This window comes from Mus caroli, unplaced genomic scaffold (assembly GCF_978045245.1).
Source record: "Mus caroli unplaced genomic scaffold, Mus_caroli_1 scaffold_11, whole genome shotgun sequence".
Taxonomy (NCBI): Eukaryota; Metazoa; Chordata; class Mammalia; order Rodentia; family Muridae; genus Mus; species Mus caroli.
In genome coordinates this window covers 81,191,263-81,196,995 of record NW_028227266.1, presented here as the reverse complement: position 1 = coordinate 81,196,995, position 5,733 = coordinate 81,191,263, and the positions used below count along the sequence as shown (strand labels likewise).

Here is a 5,733-nt window from a genome sequence, read left to right as displayed (position 1 = left end):
TCACCTCAGAACGATGGAAAACAGTTGCCCAGTGGCTCTGCAGCTCTGTGTTAGTGATTCACAAGCTTGAACCACATTTAAGCTTTGTACTTTCATTTACTTTCTATTACTTCCCTATCATCAGAAGTGATAGTGGAGGAGGAATGAACATGGCATGGGTATAGAATGCTATGTCCAACCCCAGTGCATGTTCTCACTTGTCAGAATTGCTGCCTCATGGATTTCTTAACCAATCTTTAAGATAAGACTTGTTAATTTATAGAAATCAAGAAAGTTAACAAAGTTGCAGAACATGTTATTTCCCAGTCATTCATGCAGTGAAGAACATCACCCCATCTGCTTATTTGAAGAATCCATATGCTTTGGATGGAACTAAATATCATTCTGTTATTAAAAATAAAGTCCAAACATCCAAATACAAGTACTACATCATTTCTCAGACATGAACATTTAAAAAGTTGTGCTTGCTTTGGCAGCACATACACTAAAATTTGAAAGACACAGAGATTAGCATGGCCAAAGAATGACATGGAAAATCTCAGACATTTTTGCAGTGAAATCTTTCTGGAATCTATGAAGGTGATCCTAGTGAGGACTCCTAGTAATGGCAGGTACAGAGTTTCAATTGGCTATCTTGGAGCCAAGCAAGGCTTCCAGTGGAGGTATTAGTATGAATTCAATTGTGATATTGATTAAGGGTCCCATGGTGATGTACAACCAACTGAGACTGAAGCTAGGACAGAGGGTTACGCTCTGCAAACTGACAGTGGGGATGGTGGAAGCATAAGGTTATCGTGACATTGACTCAGCTACAAAGCCTTTGACCAACAATCTGCCCTGCCTGCAAGGTGTGCTGGGGCAATGCTGGCACAGAACTTCTGGGAGTAGCCAACCGATGTCTGATTTTCCTTGAGGCCCATGCAAGGGACAAGCCCTTGCCCAAAAATTGCTTCGATGGCCATGAACCAGGAGATTGGATATCCCAGAGAGCTAGGGTAGAACCAAACACCACTGGCCTAAAACAAAACAAAATAAAAATCAAAACCAAAACAACAATGATACTCTGGTATGGATCTGTGTTTTGTCCAGTCATGATTAGAGAGGCGCAGATGCAGAGATCCAAGCCAAACTTGGAGATAGAGAAGGGGGGGGGGTGAAATGGGAGGGCAAAGGGGAAAGGGGGAGGGAAAAGGGGGAGAGGGGAGGTGGGAGGGGGTAAGGGTAGGAGTACAGGGAGGGGAGGGGGAGAGGGGTAAAGGTAGGAGTATAAGGAGGGGGAGGGAGAGGAAGAGAGGGGGAGGGGGAGGGGAAGAGGGAGAGGGAAGGTCTGTTTAAGTTTTTGTGGGACTTGTAACTGTCGGGGCAGGTGTGTCTCTGACTCTTTTGCCTGCTCTTTGGACTCTTGGCCCAATTCTTGGATTGCCTTGTCCAGTTTTAGTGTGAGGGCTTTTGCCTTCTCTTACTGTATTTTGTCTTGTCCTGTTTGTTTTTGTCCCTTGGGACCTGGTCTTTTTGATAGGATAAGAATGGGTTTGGGGAAAGGGGAGGTGGACAGCTGGGAAGAGTGGAGGGAAGACAAACTGTTCAGGATGTATTGTATGAGAAAAGTTTTTGTACGTGTTTTTAAAAATTTTGTTCACTTTATACCCCAATTATGGCCCCATTCCCTCCTCTCTTCCCAGTCTCACCTTTACAACCCCCCCCCATTACTCCTTCCCCTTCCTGTCAGAGAAGGGGAGCCCCCTTGACCACTCTTCCCTGGAACATCTAGTTCTAGCAAGGCTAGGTACATCCTCTTCCACTGAGGCCCAACCAGGCAGTCCAAGTAGTGGGTAAAGGGATCCAATGGCAGGGAAAAGAGACCAAGACAGCCCCGTTCCACTTGTTAGGAGAACCACATGAAGAGAAAGCCTCAAATTTGCTACAAATGTGTTAGAGGTCCAGCTCCTATATGCTCCCTGGTTGGTAACCCAGGCTCTGGAGCCCCCATGGTTCCAGGTCAGTTGACTCTGTGGGTCTTCTTGTGGTATGTTTGACCCTTCTGACTTACTTTTATCTTTGACTCTTCCATAAGACTCTCTGGACTCCTCCTGATGTTGGCTGTGGGTCTCCCCATCGGCCTCCATTTGCTGCTGAGTGAAGCCTCTAAGGATACAGTAATCCTAGATTCCTCTCTGCAAGCATAGCACAGTATCATTATGTTAGGGATTATATCTCTCACACAGGATGGGTCTCAAGTTGGGGCAATGATTAGATGACTCTTCCTTCAGTCTCTGCTCCATCTTTGTTCCTGCACATTTTCTAGACAAGATTGATTTTGGGTGGAAGGTTTTGTGGATGAATTGATATCCACCTCTGTCCTCTGGAAGTCTTGCCTGAGAAATGGTTAAATTGATTTACAAAGTGGTTGTACTAGTTTTCTCTCATAACAGCAATGGTTCCACTTGTTCCACATCCTCACCAATATGTACTGTCACTTGAGTTTTTGATTTTAGCCATTCTGATAAGTGTAGGATTGAATTTCAACATTGTTTTCATTTTCATTTCCCTGATGATTAAGGAAATTGAACATTTCTTTAAATGTTTCCTAGCCATTCAAGATTCCTCTGTTGAGAAATCTCTGTTTTAGATCTGCACCCCATTTTTAACTGGGTTGTTTGGATTGTTGGGGGTCTAATTTTTTGAGCTCTCTATAAAGTTTGGATATTAGCTCTTTGTTGGATATAGGGTTAGTTAAGATCCTTTCCCAAAATGGCTGCCATTTTGTCCTCTTGACAGTATCCTTTGCCTTACAGAATATTTTCAGTTTTATGGAGTCCCATTTATCACTTGTTAATCTTAGAGCCTGAGCCACTGTTGTTCTGTTCCAGAAGTTGTCACCTGCACCAATGAGTTCAGGGCTATTCCCCACTTACCATTCTGTTAGATTTAGTGTATCCAGGTTTACATTGAGGCCTTTGATCCACTTGGACTTGAGTTTTGTGCAGGGCAATAGCTACTGGTCTATTTGCACTCTTCTACGTGTATACTTCCAGTTAGACCAGCAGTTTGTTGAAGATACTTTCCTTTTTGATCAGATGGTTTTTGTCTTCTTTGTCAAAAATAAAGTGTCCGTAGGTGTGTAGGTTTATTTGATTAGAGACAATAAAATTACTACATATAAAATTACTAAAATAAAATTTCAAAATACTTCAAGAAAAGGTTTTGAAAGTTTTCATCACAAGAAATAAGTATATAAATGTTTAAATAGATGTATTTAACCTTATTTAAATATCACACAATATATTTAAACATTATACAATGTATAAATTTATCAAAGTGCCACCTGGTACTTTTTAACATCTCCATTTCTATGTTTTTATGTATCAATTAACATTAATTTTGAGTGTGTATGGTAAGAGCATACACTTATACAGTATTGGTGGGAGTTTATACTATTTAAGCCATGTTGAAACCCAGCCTGAAGATTTCTAAATATTTAAATCAATATTACCATATTACTTGGTATTACCACTACTGAGCATATACTCAAAGGACTTTATATCAACTATAAAGACACTAATATACTTGTGCTCACTCCTTCTGTATTTACAATAATGGAGAACTGAGGTCAACATAGACGGTCTAGCAATTGATCCCTAGATGAGGAAAATAGAGTGCGTTTTCACAATGGAATTCTATTTTCAAAGTAGAGAGAAGGACCTGGACAATATTATACTGAGTGAAGTTACACCAAGAAGTGCAGTTTTACATGTTCTCTTTCACATGTGGGTCAGACATTTAAATATTTAGTTTCTAATTTTAACTTGGACTGACCTGAAATCCAGGAAGCTAGTAAAGGCCCACTGGAGGGAATGTGCATTAAGGAAGAGAAATAGAAGAATACAGGTAAAATGAAATTAGGGAGAAATACTGGAAGCAGAAAGGCTTAAGAATGGGTGAGTATGACAGAAACAAAGGGCCAAGGAAGGGGTTAAGAAAAATAAAGAGTAGAAGAAAATGCACCCATGGAAACATACTGTCTTGGATCCCAATTAAAAATATCATTGGAGACCACATGTGATGTGAAAAATGTGTGGAAGAACATTGGAGGCTAGGGATTAAATAGTGATGAAGGGAAAGGGGAATGGAAGAGAGGAGGGAATGGAGGATTGAATAGCCTAACTAAGTGTATTAATTCTTGTTAGTGCTGTGATAAAATACCACAACCAAGGCAACTTAGAGAAAAAAAGAGTTTAGTTAGGATTTACAGTTCCAATGGGATAGGAGCCCATCATCCTCCTAGCAAGAAGCATGGCTGCAGAGAGGCAGGCATGGCACTGGACCAGCAGATGAGACCTCACATTCTCATATGCAAACATAAAGCAGGAAGTGCTGGAAATAGCCTGAATCTTTTGAAATTTCAAGGCTACCCCCAGTGACACACCTCCCAGTACTATACCGTCTAATCCTTTCCACATTATTCTACCTAGAGGGGACCACGTATTAAAACATACATAGCAATGAGCACCATTCTCATTCAAACAAACAAACTAAGAAAATAGAAAAAAATCTTATAAACTCAGTAATTTGTGTGATAATTACAAAATATAATGAAAATGGACCTTAAACAGTGCTGCCTTCAGTAGGTAGACAGTGGTACTCTGAAGGCTATAGGATTTTAAATGAAAATCTCAGTGTTAGGTATTAGACACCTCTCTATGAATGTTTGGTTAGGGAGGCCCCAGAAATCATCAAACAACACATATTTTTGGCAACTAGATGGTAAGTTCTTAGTGATGCAAATACTACACATTTGAAATGCAGGTCATACATAAATTAATCTCAAACCTGATGGGAACATTCTTCCTGCTGGATAACTTTCACAGTGACAGAAGATTCTGTGAAAGTCTCTAAGGTAGAAAACACATCAGTAAACTTATTTAGTGTTGTATTTTCATACAATAACTGAATTGCTGGTCAAGATATGTCAACTGATTCTGTGTGACATGACTTTTGGGGTGGTATCCAACCACATTCTGATTGTTTCTGAGAGCTTTTCACATCAGGAAATTCATGCATAGAATTGTATATCTGATACAAAGTCCATGACTGCAGAATTTATAGGCCCTAGAGGAGGATCTACTATTGTTTTTATAAATGTTTATGTTGCTAAACTGCCTTCTAAATGGTTTAAAAATATTTAGATTATTTTCTTCAATTTGGCATCTATTACTGGTGCTATCCCATCTTTCTTCTCTTTACTTGTTGGTTTGTAAAGTACCTGTAATTTCTTTCTAATAGATTTTAAAATCTGACATTTATCATTGATATTTTGATGTATATTTTTGACGCTGATTTAGGTTTGAGCTTATTTTTGTTTTTCCTTTTGGGCAAATACATGCTTCTCAGAAGTGGTATTTATGATTTTAATTAATATAGAAAGAATTTGTTGGCCAAAACAAATGGTGTCGATTTTTGTATTGTAGAATCCTTATAGTTTCTCTTTCACATTTAGGAAATCTTACACCTATAATTAATTTTGCTTGGTTGAAAACTATTGTATTTCCATTATAAAAATTACAAACCACTTGTGATTTCGATTAGAATGCCTCCCATAGACTCATATATTTGAATGCTTGGTATCCAGCTAGTGTAACTCTTTGGGAAGGATCTTTAGGTGTGTCTTATCATAGGAGGCATGTCACTGGGCTGGGCTTTTGAGATTTCAAAAGACTGGAGCCATTACTAGTC

At 39.3% G+C, this 5,733-nt stretch overlaps 1 pseudogene; it reads left to right on the top strand.

The window, feature by feature from the left end:
* Window positions 1-460: 460 nt before the first annotated feature.
* Window positions 461-550, top strand: LOC147002080 (U6 spliceosomal RNA; annotated as a pseudogene).
* The last annotated feature ends 5,183 nt before the right edge of the window (window positions 551-5,733 follow it).